This window comes from Panthera tigris, chromosome C1 (assembly GCF_018350195.1).
Source record: "Panthera tigris isolate Pti1 chromosome C1, P.tigris_Pti1_mat1.1, whole genome shotgun sequence".
Classification (NCBI taxonomy): domain Eukaryota; kingdom Metazoa; phylum Chordata; class Mammalia; order Carnivora; family Felidae; genus Panthera; species Panthera tigris.
Genome location: NC_056667.1, coordinates 55,274,330 through 55,289,279, shown reverse-complemented (window position 1 = coordinate 55,289,279; position 14,950 = coordinate 55,274,330). Strand labels below are relative to the sequence as shown.

The following is a 14,950-nucleotide window of genomic DNA, read 5'->3' as shown; positions in this document are numbered from 1 at the left end:
TTAAATCAGAATGTCTGCTATTTAGCTGATTAATTCTCCCATATACTTCTAAAAGAGAAATTGTACAGTACAAGAGTTATTCATTTGGATTAGATTTATAATCTAGTTACCTGTTAGTTTGACATCTTAGGAAGGAGGTAATTGGTTTTTAATGATGCATAAACTTTTGTGCTGGTGTTTTGGATCTTATGATGCTGAGCGTGTTCTGCACTGGTGCTAATGTCTAATATAATTTTATATTTACAAACATACCTGCTACCCAGAGGCAAGTATTAATTTAGTCCATATGGACTATTGACCCCTCTTGAGATTGCAACATACACCCTCCTAAATCATTGTGGTTAGACTTCCAAGTTCCTTAAACTTGTTTCTGGACGTGTAATGTTTGTAAACCTTGATTTTTAGCAACATATAGAAAACACCTCCTATTAAAAACACTTCACAAGTTCTACTTAGTGTCAGCCATTGCTGGCATTCTGTCACTGTAGAATACAGCAATATCTGGTATGTTGCAAGCTTTCAAGATAGCCTGAACTTTAAAAAGTTGGTCCATTAGTTGTATCTGATGGATGTAAATTTGCCTCCTAGTTCACTTTGTGTCAAGAGCTAAAACTGTGAACCTAACTTTCTCTTATTGGTGGGTAATAACTGAAAATAAAGATTTTATTTTCATGCTCACTTCTTAAAAGTCATGAAAACAAATAGGAGCCCATTTATCGTTATGTGTTTTCTGACCTGTGTGTGCACCCCCAAAATAATCATTCCCCCCCCCCTTATATTTAGATTTTGTTTATGTGGGGTTTTTGTTAAACCAGGCTGTTGGATCACATTTGGAAGGGATACCTATTTCAATAGAAAGTTGAATTCTTGTAAAATGAATTTCAAGGATTAACAGGACAATTGGCATTTCTTTTAGCAAATCACATTTTGAGTGTGAAAGTTAATCATACTGAATACCACTTTTTTTTTTTTTTTAAACAAATGATACAATACTAAAAATCCCTTAATACAGGTCTCTAAATAATAGTGGTCCCTGACTGAATGTTGTAGTAAACTTTTATCTTGGTGCTTTTACATGGGAATAATGCCAGAGTTGATATTTATTACTAAGACATTTTCAGCTTGCATTCACATAATTGGGATTTAGTTTATTTTTTAGTTTAATAGTCTTTTGAGACTTGTGTGGAATTAGGAAAGATTTTAAAATGTAGTAGGTACTACACATTCAGTTATTTAGTTTTATTTTAAACATGGAAGCAGGACACATCTCTAGGGTTGTAAATATATTTGGGGCTTATTTCTTGGTATAGGTTTGAAGGGAGACTATGAAGTACTCATTCTAATTGTATTATTTTTCCAATTGCTAGAGATCATTGCACTGAAATAGGAAAATTTTATTGTGCCATTAGGAAGTTTCATACAAAATCTAAATATTGTGTATTGGATATTTAAAACACATCTTTAAGAGCACTAGCATTACGTGGAAGGAACCAAAAATATTAAAAGGTTAAAACACAAGTGTGAAGCTCCTGGAACCTGAATGATTGTGACTTTAAGGTAAGATTATATCAGGTATATTAATGGATAGCTGTCCCAACTTTGAAGGAACTGGTATAGCAAATTCTAGGGCTTTCCAATACACGTAAATTCTACTTTCTAAAGAAAGTAAATTAATACCTAAAAAGTAGATTATAACCCATATTTTTCTAATTCTGAAATTAACCTGTGTTTAGCAAGTCTAAACATAAGTCCCATTTCCAAATTAGCTGGAGAAGGCCCAAAATGTGATTACTAGTATGCTTTACAGAGTAATAACAACTTGTAAAATGATCTCTTACCAAAGTTTCAGACCTAGAAATTAGTGAAATAATTCATTAACATGATTTACAAAACTGTCAAAGTTTATCATTAAGATGTTTATTAAGTGGCAGATTTTAGAAATTTGGGTTCAGTTCCTTTTTGCTCAGCCTAGGTTTACCTTGGACATGTCCTCAGCTTAAATCCTATGTGATTTTTAAGTGAGGTAAATATGAAGGTTGTAGGAGGAGTGATTGAAGTAAGCCTGTTTCAGGCTGAGAGGAATTCACTAGATCAAAGAATATAGAGAAAAATTGTAACTAAAGGATGAGAAGTTTAATTTCATAAAATGGTTACGATATAAAGATACATTATTACTATCAAGATTTTGGCTTCAGGGAGATAGTTAACATTGGAAATGAGTGTTTAAGTTCTGTATCTAAACTAGGAGTCCACAGACTTCAGCCTGTGGCCTGCTTTTGTACAGTTGAGCAAAGAATGACTTCTACATTTTTTAAGGGTTAAAAACTAATCCTATATGAAGATGTAGCCCACAAAGCTTGAAACATATGTCCCTTCATGGAAAATCTTTGCTGACCCCTGATCTAAGCTATCACTCCCAGGTCAACATGTGAGAGTTCTAGGTACAAATTAAATCCTAACCCACTGGAAGTTGTGAAGTTACAAGTATTTTAAAGCAAGTTACCTTTTAACTTCTACAATCAGAATAAGGGCAAGGTATCTGGTAGCCTGTTTAAGTAAAGATGGTCTTGTTCACAAAAGATTATGTAGCTTGTAACTCAAATATATTCTGAAAGTTGTTTAGGAAAGTGTAAATTTGCTATAAGATTATGCTTAATGCCATGATTATAGTTTAATGTTTTATGTTTCGGCAGTTTTTGTCAATGCTCTTTCTGATGTGTAGTGATTTTTCAGTGAGCTGAGAGTTGTGAACATTTTATATAGGTGAGGAAACAAAAGTCTGTTTTAATTAACTTCATAGGTTGAGCTGGGGTATCAATTACTGGATTCTTGAGGACTGCATTTCTCAGAGCTTAGAATATTCATTTGGGCAGAATTTCGATTTTGTGCCATTGATTACCTTATAAATAACTAGGAGTCAATTCTTTACTTCTGAATGGAAGGAAAGAAAAGATGAAAAATGACTCATGCAAGTTAGGAAATAATTTAATTATGTTTTTGTTTGATATGTTAATTATGTAGGTACTTAAAGTGTTTTAAATCAGTAACTTTGTCCCTTTTGCTCTCCGTTTGGCTGGGTGTGGCAGTTCCTAGTGTGCTTATGTATGCTAAGCTTTGTGCTTGGAAGACCTATGAAAGATACCTGGTTATACCTGACAATTCTAATTAATAACAGGTTTTTTAAAGCCTGTTTGGATAACCTACCGGGTGTTGAGAGAGAAGCTCTGAACTGATCTTGATACGGTTTTATTTCTTAAACAGCTGTATTCAGTGTTACTGGTATGGAAATGTGGAGAGCAAAGGGCTAGTTAATATTCAGGATTGTGATATTTGGTGAACTGAGTAGGGAAAATGGATGGTACTGATTACACTCTATTACCCTCAGTTACAGTTGTAGCTGATCATTTCTCTTAAAGAATTTAGGACTTAAAGAGCTCTCTTAGTTTGAAGAAATGGCCTGGTTTCCATCTACCTAGCATGAAGAGTTGTATGAAGTGGTCCAGCTGAATGTGGTTCTTGTTTGCCTGGTTTTGTTACATTGGACTAAAATTTTTTATTAGCTGATGAATAATGTCAGAAACTTTGTTTTGGGAACTTACTGAATTCCTTGTCTCACACCTAGGGTGTAATAATCCATAGCGAAATGTTGCTTTGTTTGGCAGCCACACTCTCAAAGTGCTCAGACTGCCAGAGGTAGTTGTGGAAATTGATGACTAAACACATTAAAGAAGATGCTGATTGTCACTACCACCTCATCAACTCCCAGTTTCATGGCTGAAAATGTATAAGCTTTCATAATTGGTGAATTGAACTAAACACAGTTACCGTTCTATTTATAGATAGATAGATGGTTTGTCTTTTGCCTGGAAATTCTGAACTTCCAGTGAAGCTTCCACATTTTTTTTTTTCCAGTAGAGGAAGAACTTTTCCAAAAACTACAGATAATTTTGTTTCAACTTGATTCATGTACATAGTTACCAAGGTTTCATTTAAGTGTTAAAGTCTAAAGAGCTTCTGAAGGATGCATGAGAAGACTGGATTGGATAAAGCTACTTTTAAGATGTAAGTTTTACTGGTCACCGGGAAGGAAGTCAGCATCTATAGCAGGTATATTTTGTTAATGTATCCCTTGAAGATTGAGTGGCATTTAGTCACTGTGTTAACAAAATCTGGTAAATCAATGTTTTTAATAATTAGACTGACGCCCCCAAGCCCCAACACACTTCTTGAGTCTTGGTAGAGCTCTGGAAGTCATGTTGACAGAAGAAGAAAAGGGCTTCGGATGCTGAATAATGCTAAGTGAAATAATCTGAGAAGATTTCCTCTTCAGGAGAAAACGAACAAAATTTATTAAGAGAAAATTGCCTATATATTGTTGATTAAAGAATTGAAATTTAACAAGCATCCTCCAGTTACGGGAGGGTATGGATGTTCCTCTTATTTTCAGGATCATCAGTCTTGCTCCTTAGAGTTACTAGATTTTTAAAATAACTACAGATTTTTTGAGGAAAAATTTGAATTGATTTAAGATTGCATCTATAGCTGGAGAAATGGCTTACTGACTTAATTATCCTTGCAAGTTATTTTAGTCTATTGCAAGCAGGTCAAAGTGGGTGTTTTCTAAAAATTGTCTTTGCAGCTGCTCTGAAAATCTACCCTGCCATAGACCAGGAGGGGTAAACTAAAGGGAATGTATAGGAATGCAAAGGAATCTAGTCAAAGTTGTAATACAAGTATGAGGAGAAGAAACTTAGGAAAAGTATTTTCTACAGAGGGACAAATGATCTTTTACTCTCTATGTGGTGGAATAAAGTAAGATTTCTGTTTCTAAATGAAATCTATGATCCCCTATTTTCACCTTGAGAGAGGTTTTTTGGTTGGGGAGAGGTAGGGATGTGTGTCTCCAGGCTCCTTGGTTTTAGATGGCACAAGAAATGTGCCCTCAGCTTAACATAGGCATATCGTCCGCTAATGTTGGAAGATGTATATAATTGCCATTTTAGCAGCTGAATTGAGATTTTCTTTCATAAAGAACAAATGTCTTATGTTACTGGTTTTCACCCGGTTTATAAGGAATATTTTCAGTTTTTTGAACTAGTAAAAGTATCCTGCTATGGGGTGTTAGGGCCTTTTCAGTGACAATTCAGGGCTTTGAGAACAGTTTCTTCTCTGAGAAACTCCCTAATAGTTACTGTAGTATTCCCTTGGGGTCCTAGTAACCTCTAGGTAGGTAGTAAGATATCTAAAATTGACAAGATACGTAACATTCTTTTACCTACATAAGGCCAGGGTCTCGCAAGGAAGAATTCTTTAAATTTGTGGAAATTAAAACAGGTATGAATTGACTTAAAGGTAAACTATGACAGCACATAAATATGTTTGTGTGTCTCAGAGATGTGATTGAAATCTCAGCAGAACCAACTTAAGAATGGTTTTGCTGCTGAAATAAATGACCCCTCGCAAAATGAGTCAGTTACTACAGAATGGAGGAGGACATTAATGGTTCAACAATTTACATAAGCAAAAATATTAAGTCAAATGCAGCCCTAAGAGAGCCTTTTACTTGGAAAAAATCAATAGGTAAGTTAAGTAGAGTAATTGCTATTTTAATTAAAGACAACATTGCTCTGGTTATTTTTCTATTGAAAAGGCATAATGTTTTTATATGTAGCTTTAAATACTCCATTTATCAATTTCCTTTAAATAATGGAGTTGACTGGGAGTGTTAGTTACTTCCTTTCTGTGGCCTACCTGTGTCTTATAGGACTTAGATTAGCTGGAGAGATAAATTAGCAAGTTCAGGAGTGCCAGATTTTTTCTGGTCATTTAAGATTTACCAAGGTTTTATGTAGATTTCTCAAGAAAAATAACGATGTAGAACTTTAAAAGTATGGAAATGCCAGTTTTTTGTTACCTAGTAAAAATAGCATCAAAGATTTTTATGGAATTATAGTCAACTATAGTCAAAACCCCAGTTGACATAAATTTGTAGAGCAGTCTTTTGCATAGGAAAGAATTATAAAGGTTATTCTCTGAAACAAGACTCTCCAGTATCAGGTATTAGTTATATGACTTAGAAGTTACTTAATTTGTATGTTTCCCCACTTGAGTAGTGGGTATTAATACCTTAACCAGTCAGAGTTGAGCACTGCATTAATAACACCCTTCAAAAATGCATGTACTAAGGACTGTGTTTGATGTTACTGGTCATTATTCCGTTAGAATGGGGATTTGGGGGAAATTGGCTTATGATAAAAACTTTGTATTTCCAAGATCCACTGCTTTTAAGTTATTACCCTAAAATTTCTAACCCCCACCCTTACCAAGCATGTCACCTACTTTGCCTTTTTTACTTTTCTGCTGTGCCCTCTGACAGGAGTACTAATGGTCAGTGAAAGTGCCAAACACGGTGGAGGATGAAAGCAGCATGGGCTTAAAGTGCTCAATAGGGTCTGTCTCTAGATCCACTGTTTCAAGTCTTCGGAAGGAAATTGGTAATAACTTCATATTTTATTGACTTTATCCTATTACAAGAGTAATGAGTTTTTGGTGAAAAGAACGTAATTTAAAAACCTATGGCTAGAGATAGCCACTACAGCATCTTGGTGTATATTCTTCCAGGGTTTGTTTGTTTTGCATTGATTTATAAAAGTGAGATGATTCAGTTCAGCCTTTTGAAACTGACCATTTCCATGTCCAATATTATACTTGTAAAAAGCATGTATAGTATGCTTTTCATCAGTTCAAAGATCCATTCCAATTTCAGGCATGTTAAAATGGTGGGGCAGGGGGAACATCCATCATGGAAATTGATGGCATATTAGAGTTTAGCACTTTTTCCTACTCAGAGCATAACGTAATGGTGTGTCCTAAAACTAGTGGAATCTTAGATTCCATAAAACTGTTGTATAGATTATAGTTTAACCAGGTACCTACTGAAGGGCATTTAGGCCCCCTCTCCATTTTAATGTATGGTGTGATCAGTCCTTTATCCTATTTGATGTTTATACTGTTCTTTAGTCTGCATTGCTAGGTGTGGAGTTGGCTTATTCAAATTTTATTGAATATTATTGTCCAACTGCTTCCAGAAAGCCAACTACATTCCTGGTTGTGCGCACCAGTTTATTCTAATTTGATACGTGAAAAATGGCATTATCTTTCATTCCTTTGATTATAGGTGATTGTTTTATGCTTACCAGGCAGTTACATGTGTTGTGAGTTGGCTCTACTCAGTCCATTTTACTTTAAAGTGTTGGCTTTTTTCATATTGATCTGTAAGAGCACCTAATTTAGTTATTTGGGGGCATATATTGCAACTATTTTTTATCTAACTTGGTGTGTGTGTTTTGCAAAGTTTTAGTTTATTGGAGCTTTAGTATAGGCTGCGATGTAAAGATCTCACTTCTTTCCATTGACAGGCAATTGGTTAAATTGCTTATCTTTTATTAGTGGAAAGGAAGAAACCTTTCTGATCTCTTAATTCCAGAGAAGTGATTTACTTGAGAGTTCACCTATCAGCCTTTCATAGGGTGGATACTATGAATGTCCAGGAGTCCTGCAGGTTAGGAAGAGAAAAACTGGGCTCCTTTGGAGGACTTGAGCTGAGATATTGGAACAGATCACAACTGTATCATGAAGGAAAAAGACAGCCTAATGGAGAAAAACCAAGAATCGAACATAGGGGATTGACAGGAATAGAATGTGCCTAGCTGGCATGTTTTTCACTGGCCTCAGGGCATTGGTGAGTTGCAGCTGTGGGCTATTAATGGAAGCTGAGAAATTAGGACAGAAGTGAAAAGTCAGTAAAGGGAAAGAACTAGATAACACTAGTTTGACTTTCTTACTGCCTAAAAGGAAGACAGAGACCCAGGAAGTAGAATCTCTAGCTTCTGGGAAAGAGGGTCCTTTCAAGGGGCAATGTCAGATAAGAATCTCTGCACAAGAATTAGTGGTGGAGATTCCCATGAATCCATTAAGAGTAAACTTGGACTCTATTTGTAGTATTTAGGTCTCAGAGAATTAAGGAGTTTGATGTGTTTCAGTAGAGCAGAGATTTCCGTGTTGGCTTTGGGATGTATGGAAGGCGTGAGGATTAAAATCATAGCTAATTTTCCTGTGTAATGAAAGTTGGGTGTATGAATATGTATGAATATTTATGAGTTCCACCTAGTCCTGGTTAAAGGAGGCAGCCCAATTTGGTATTTTGACTGCATCTGCAGGATGAGGGGATTGTAATCAAAAACTCCTTGGCAAAGGCAGAACAGGGTTACCCATCCTCTGTCATTCATGGAAAGAGGATATTGTCATTCATGGAAAGAGGATATTTTATCTGGCAGAGTGAGCAGCCAAAGGCATGCTCAAATAGGTCTTTAAAATAAGAACCACTGCTACATGTATTATATAGCAATGCTGTCAGTGAACAGTAGGGTAGAATGTTGGGAATGAAGAACAAATACAAACTCAAGTGTCCCAATAAAAGGAAGCAGGCACAGCTAGATTGGCTTCTGGAACAGAAGGAACAAGGTGAAAACAGTGGTAGGTGATGGCTCCTTAATTTTACTGATAGCCTATTGTGAACCAGGTATGGTGTGAGGGAAGCAGATCGTTCCTGCCTTCAAGTTATTTACAGTCCAGTAAATTCTTTATTTTTACTTTCTAGGAACACAAATAACTGCAGTATCACTTGGGAAAGGGAAAGGGTCTAGAGGGGTAATAGGGAGACTGGGAGTTGGGTGTTGGGCTGAGTGGGGAGGGGAAGAATGACTAAGATGGGTATCAGGCCAGCAAAAGAAAAAATCAGAGCTAGGTAAAGCAGGTATTGCCACAAGAGAAGTTGGCTCCCATTGTCAAGAGGTGACAGGTTAGCCTGCTTCTGAGGAGGTGGCCTTGTCTGTTACGACACACTGTAAACAGTCAAACAAGGGGCACTGCATCTTGGGTATAGACAAACGCTGAAGCTGCTGAGATTCAAGAAAGCATGTGTGGCGGTGCTGAGCAGCACCTAAATAGAGTAGAATAGGGATGTAAGGAAGGAACTTACTAAGCTTCTCAAAGAAAGCCTGAAAGAACTGTATTAAATCTGGAATGGCAGGAAGCATAAAGAATTAAACATGAACAAGCAGAGCAAATGTTCATCACTTGAGTTCCTAGAGCTCTGAGGGACATTTGGTAAACCAAAGCTGTCTCAGTGCCAGTGTTTGGTTTGGGATCAGGCTGGGGTGTAGGCCCTGAGCTTGACAGGGATTTAAGAAGGTTTCTTGGACTTTTCATCCTGTTAGTTTGGAAAGGGTACTATTAGCATTTTGAAAAGACTTCCCTTACCAGCTTAGCAGAAGGGCTTACAGTGAAGGGATAGAAGCAGTGATGGGGTGGGGAAGGTGACAAGCCAGCGGCCACAGCTTTAAGTGAATACAACATGTATCATGTTCCAAGTTCATGCTGGGAAAAAGAATTACCTCCTAGGCTCAGTTCAGCATCAGTTCTGTCTTCCTGAGGAAGGAAAAGCAGGATGCCTTGGGGAGAAAGGGTTGACATAAGTGCAACCATTAGACCCTGAGATAGCCCTGATCCTGAAGGCAACAGCTGCTACAGCAGAAAGAAGAGGAAACAAGGTGTCAGAAAGCCTTTGGCCCACTCCTTTCCAAAACATTGGATTTCAGAGGGGGGAAGCTGTTTTCCCAAGGTCATATTGTGGGTTTACAGGAACTTTCCACCAGTAAGTTGTTCTTGATTCACTGAAAGAGGGTGAAGACAAAATAAAACAATAGGAAAACTAGGAAAAAGGTGTATTTGTACAGGCTTTCACAAATAAGAACAGTCATGACCATTTGGGAGCTCTTGTAATACTGATGTTCACCACGATCTTTTACATCCTCCTCTGTAAAACTGGGTTGATCTGTTTTGAAGACTCATTGTAATTCTTACTGGTGGATCCGTAATTTAGACCTGTACCCTCCTATATGTGACTAATTACAATCAAAATTCACTTCTCAGTCATACTAGACATTCCAAAGTGGTCAAGAGCCAATGTGGTTCATATCGACTGCAGCGAACAGTAAAGAAATGTAGAGAACATTTCTGCCTTAGGCCTATTGGATGCTTCTGATCTAGGTGTATGACTTGGTATGGAGTAGCAGCTTTATAAAGCTTGGATTCTTAGCCCTTGCTAGTAAGAGCCTTGGTTTCCATTCTATCCTTTCCCTTTACTGGCCAACCTGGCAAAGAAAGTTGTGGGAACCCAGATTGGAGTCTCTAGGTACACACGGTGTACCATTGAATCTTGGATAACACAAGTTTGAACTGTGTGGGTCTACTTAGGTGGATTTTCTTCAATAAATACAGTACTATAAATCTTTTTCCTTACGATTTTCTTAACATTTTTTTTCTCTAGCTTCAAGAATACAGTATATAAAATACATCTACAAAATAAGTGTTTATGTTACCAGTAAGAGTGGTCAAAAAGCGAACAATGGTTAACTTTCTGAGGAGTCACAAGTTATGCAGATTTAAGCCTGTGCCCCTAACCCTCACACTGTTCAAGGGTTAACTATAGTCCTAAGGCTCTGGAGAAGGCAAGACAGGCATCTGGGTTACAGCCAATTCTCAGTTCCCAAGACAAACCCTGGGCTTTTTGTTTGCCCTCTATTTGGAAACAGACCTGATAGCAGCACCCCAGAGGTGATGACCACTGGAGCAGTGTGGGCTGGGGATGAGAGACACATTGGGGGCTGGGAGCACATGGACTTTCCAAGCTTCACCACTCACAGCATGAGGGAGCTGCACCCCATCTTTAACCGATCCAGAGTCAGCTTCTTATCACAGGAGAAGGTGAGTGGGTGAAGAGAACTTGAGGGGAAAATGGAAAGAGAGATGTGCTGAGGCTTTAGTTCTTCCAGAGGATCAGTTATAGGAGCTTCATGTGAAGGAAGATACTCTATGTTGGAGGGTAAGTATCCCTCATGGGTGGGAAGGTAGTCCACTGGGAGTACTGTCACAGGGCCAGCTAGGTGTCCTGGCTTTGAGTCAGGGCTCCTGCTCCCCAACATCTTGTACAGATCCACTAGTCCTGTCTCTGCTATGAGAGCTTTGGGAGGTGGTAGGCTTGAGGCACTATATCCTGTGTCTTCCTCAGAGGTATAGTGACCTTGGATTTCTTGTCCCTTGTCTGGCCAGTTGGGGTGATGAGGATGTCTGAAGACTGGGGTCACTTGATGCAGGACTTCACTGATGACCAGAGGCTCAGGTTCTTCAGGAGTGGGCCAGTCTGTCAGGAGCCTGTCCAAGGGTAGCTGCATCTTCTGAGAAAGGGGAGGAACAGGCTAATAATACAGCTCTGTTACAGAAGTATCCTTTGACAACTGACTTCAGGGTTCTGAAAGGCCTTGCAGCCTGCATCGCCTGATTGGTTCTAGGTGGGACATCGTGGGACCTTGACTTTGTGGCAGGAGTGAAACAGTTAACATCGTCGGGGAGCAGACAGGAGCCATGGACTTCTCAACCCCCTGCCAATGAGTGATTACCTACCAAACTTAACCTTCAACCAGACTACTTCTGAGGAGTCCAACTGTACTAGCTATTTCTTAGGATAGAGAGCATGGTGGGTGCGAAGGGAAGGCTGAGCTTGCCTCCGTCTGGGGGAGGAGGCAGGGAGGACTTTAAAAGTCACACTAGAGCTGAATCTTGAGAGAGACTTTCCAGGTAGGAAGGTGATGGGCAAGGAGGACTGGTCTATTCTGGAACATGCAAGTTCTCTCTCTTGACAGGTAAACAGAAGCTTTGGAAATACAAGGTCACATGATGAAGAGAATTTTAAGGGATGCTAATGAGTTTGAGCTTTGATACAACTAAATGGTCCAGGGTAATAATCTCAGTTCTCTTAAGAAAGACCTTTTGGAGTAACTTTTGGAAAAAATTTTCATCTTTTTTTCCCCTATAGCTAATTTTTTCTACTCTTATCTTGGTCAGCATCACTTCAGTTACCAGTTCTTCAATGTCCAGTCTCTTTCCTTTCTAAACTTACTACAGATTCCTGAGTCCTCCAGGTCCAACCACTCTGTTAACATTTCTCTTTCTGGGCTTCATTGGACTCTACTTATCCCCTCAAAACTATCTTTCACACTGCTTGATCTTTTTAAAGCAGAGTTCCAAAGCCTTTAACAGCTCAGACTTACATAGTGAAGCTTCCCAGCCTGTAGTTTGGCAGGCAGGTTCCTGCACCTTCCTCTACCTCCCCATATTTCCATTCAAAAACTTTCAGGCACACCGTCCTGGTCTTACTAAGCACATTACTAAGCCACCAACACACTTGGGCTTCCACTGCTAGCCTCCCACCCTCCTGTTTTCTGCACCTTTTTCTGCTTGATGCCTTCCTCTTTCATGAAGGCCTTCTTTGTACATGATGTTTTATACGGTCAAATTTTTTTTTTGTTTTTTACATGTCCGTAAGCCATCTGCAAATAGAGATCTTTCATGCCTGAAGGGAAGAGTAGGATGACAGGGAAAACCCTGAGGATTACTCCCAACTCTGATATTCAATAGCCTGGGAAATCTCCATCAACCTCTCTGGCTTTTTGTTCCCTCATCTGTCAAATGCCAAGTTGTGCAAGAGTGGTTTTTGGTCTGGACTTGCTTCTGATGTCCCCTTCCTTTCCTTGAGCATGACAAGCATCCAAAAGTGAATGATGGTGAGGTCTCAGGACAGACTTCCACAAAGGACACTGACAAGCTAGAGGGTAAGTGCGTGTGTGGGGTTTTTTGGGGGGTGGGCATGGGGGGAAGTATTCTTTTCTGATGGTTACTCAAACTGGCCCTGGCACAACAGTCTGGCTTGGAAGATGGCCTTTAGCTCTGGGAAGCACAGCTGCCATTTTCTCTGCTTTGGCTGCCAAAGCACGGTTACCCCAGATGTGGGAGGGACTATACGGGGTCAGAAATGGCTTATTTTTTCCATAAGTGGGGCATTTGCTCTGCCTTCTTGAAGACTTTGGCCATATTGGTAGAGCCTGCTCCTCAGAGTGTGTACAAAGCAGGCTCTCTGGGTAACATGTCCTAGGGCAAGTCCTCAGGTATCTCAAGGGCATTGTTTAGCTTCTACAGGCTCAAAATGGAGAACATCCTAGTGGTTGCCTTTATGATTTGGCCTTTTCCTCCAGAGCTTAAAGACCTGTTTTTTAGCCACATCTTAAGAAGTAGTACAGGGATCTAAGGCCTGAGAATTTTGTTGGAGGTGAAAGACAGACTGTTGTGCTTCTGATGTCTGCCTCAGCCTCTAACGGGAGAGAAGGGTCTTTAGAAGCAGTCTGCCCACTTCAAGGGTCAAGTGACATGGGGTTCTGAGGCTGCCTCAAGGCCATCACCACAGATACCATGTTTAAGCTAAATTTTATTTTCTAATTTACTGGGTTTTTTGTTTTTGTTTTTTTGTTCTGCAAAAGACCTATATATGCACATCATTTTGTAATGAAAGACTCTGTAATGCAAATTAAGTGGCCCTCTTATCTCCAAGTCACTACCCAAAGCCAACCAACATTATCAGTTTCCTATGTAGGCTTCCGAGAAATATCCTATACATTGCTGGAGTTGAGTGTATATAAAATTTCTCTCTTTATACAAATGAAACCCACTTTAGACAGCTGTTACAAACTTTTTTTTTTTTTTTTTTTTTTTTTTTACCTTTAGGTGTCTTAGGGACTTTTAGACACATTATAGATCTTTTTTTTTTTTTTTTTTCAGTAGTTGCATAATATCCTGTTGTATGGATGTACCCACATGTTTAACCTGCTCCCCTGGTGGCAGGTTCCATTATGCCCAATTTTTTGGCTTCTATTTATAATGCTACAATGAACTTCGGGCCTATGTATGGCAATTTCTTCTATCTTTTTCCTTGTTACTGTCTCTAACCCTTTGTATGTCTTTCTCAGCATTTCTTCTAGGTTTTTATGGGCCCTTCATAGGCCTTGTCTGCCTCTGTATCCCCTCATGCTCAAACAGGCAAACAGAGACCATGACGCCAAAGCTACAAGTTTGGGAGCCAGGTGTCCGGGACTGACCCAGAGCTGCTTCCCACTGTGCTATTTCAGGCTCTTAGGACTTGGGACTGTGGAATGTCAGCATTGGAAGACAGGGATCTTAAAGCTCAGCTGACTCAGCTCCTGGTACTTGAATCCCCTCTGACACTAGCATTGGTGTCCTTATTGAGTGCATGACCGTAGATCATTGCAAGATTGCCACCAAGTGAGGGCCCAGTGTGTGAATACCTCTTCAGTTAGTCTGTTCAGCTCAGAGGTGTTGACTACTAGAAATACTCCGCTCACCCTATGCTTAAAGGTCTTTTAGAGCCTATAATACAAAGGCAGATGGCACATTCTACTTGTATGTGAATCCAGGATCCACCATTTTAGCTGGCTAGCGTTAGGCAAGTTACTTAGTCCTCAGTGCCTCAGTTTTCTCATCTGAAAAATGGGCATAACAATAGTACAGCCTCATAAAGCTGTTGTATGGATTAGATTTTAATGCTTGAGAAAGGTTTTTTTGAGTGGCTGGCATATAAAAGATATATATATATATATATATATATATATGTATATGTATATATATAATATATATTATAGATAAAACTCATTGTGCTTGGCTTTATTGCACTTTGGATACTGTGTTTTGTTTTGTTTTGTTTTTTTACAAAATGAAGGTTTGTGGCAATCCTGCTTCAAAAAAGTCTACTGGCATAATATTTCCAACAGCATTTGCTCACTTTGTGTTTCTGTCATATTTTGGTAATTCTTGCAACATTTCAAACTTCTTCATTATTTGTTTTGGTGATTTGTGTTGAGTGATTATGACTTGCTGAAAGCTCAGATGAGGATTAGCATTTTTTAGTAATAAAGTGTTTTTAAATTAAGGTATATACGTTATGTTTTTAGACAGTGCATTGCACACTTAATAGACCTACAGT

The 14,950-nt window shown here is 38.8% G+C and overlaps 1 protein-coding gene across 1 annotated transcript in view; it reads right to left on the bottom strand.

Moving 5' to 3' along the window:
* The window catches only part of IL12RB2 (interleukin 12 receptor subunit beta 2), a 142,947-nt gene that overhangs the window by 56,288 nt on the left and 71,709 nt on the right, over window positions 1-14,950 (bottom strand). The window lies entirely within an intron of this gene.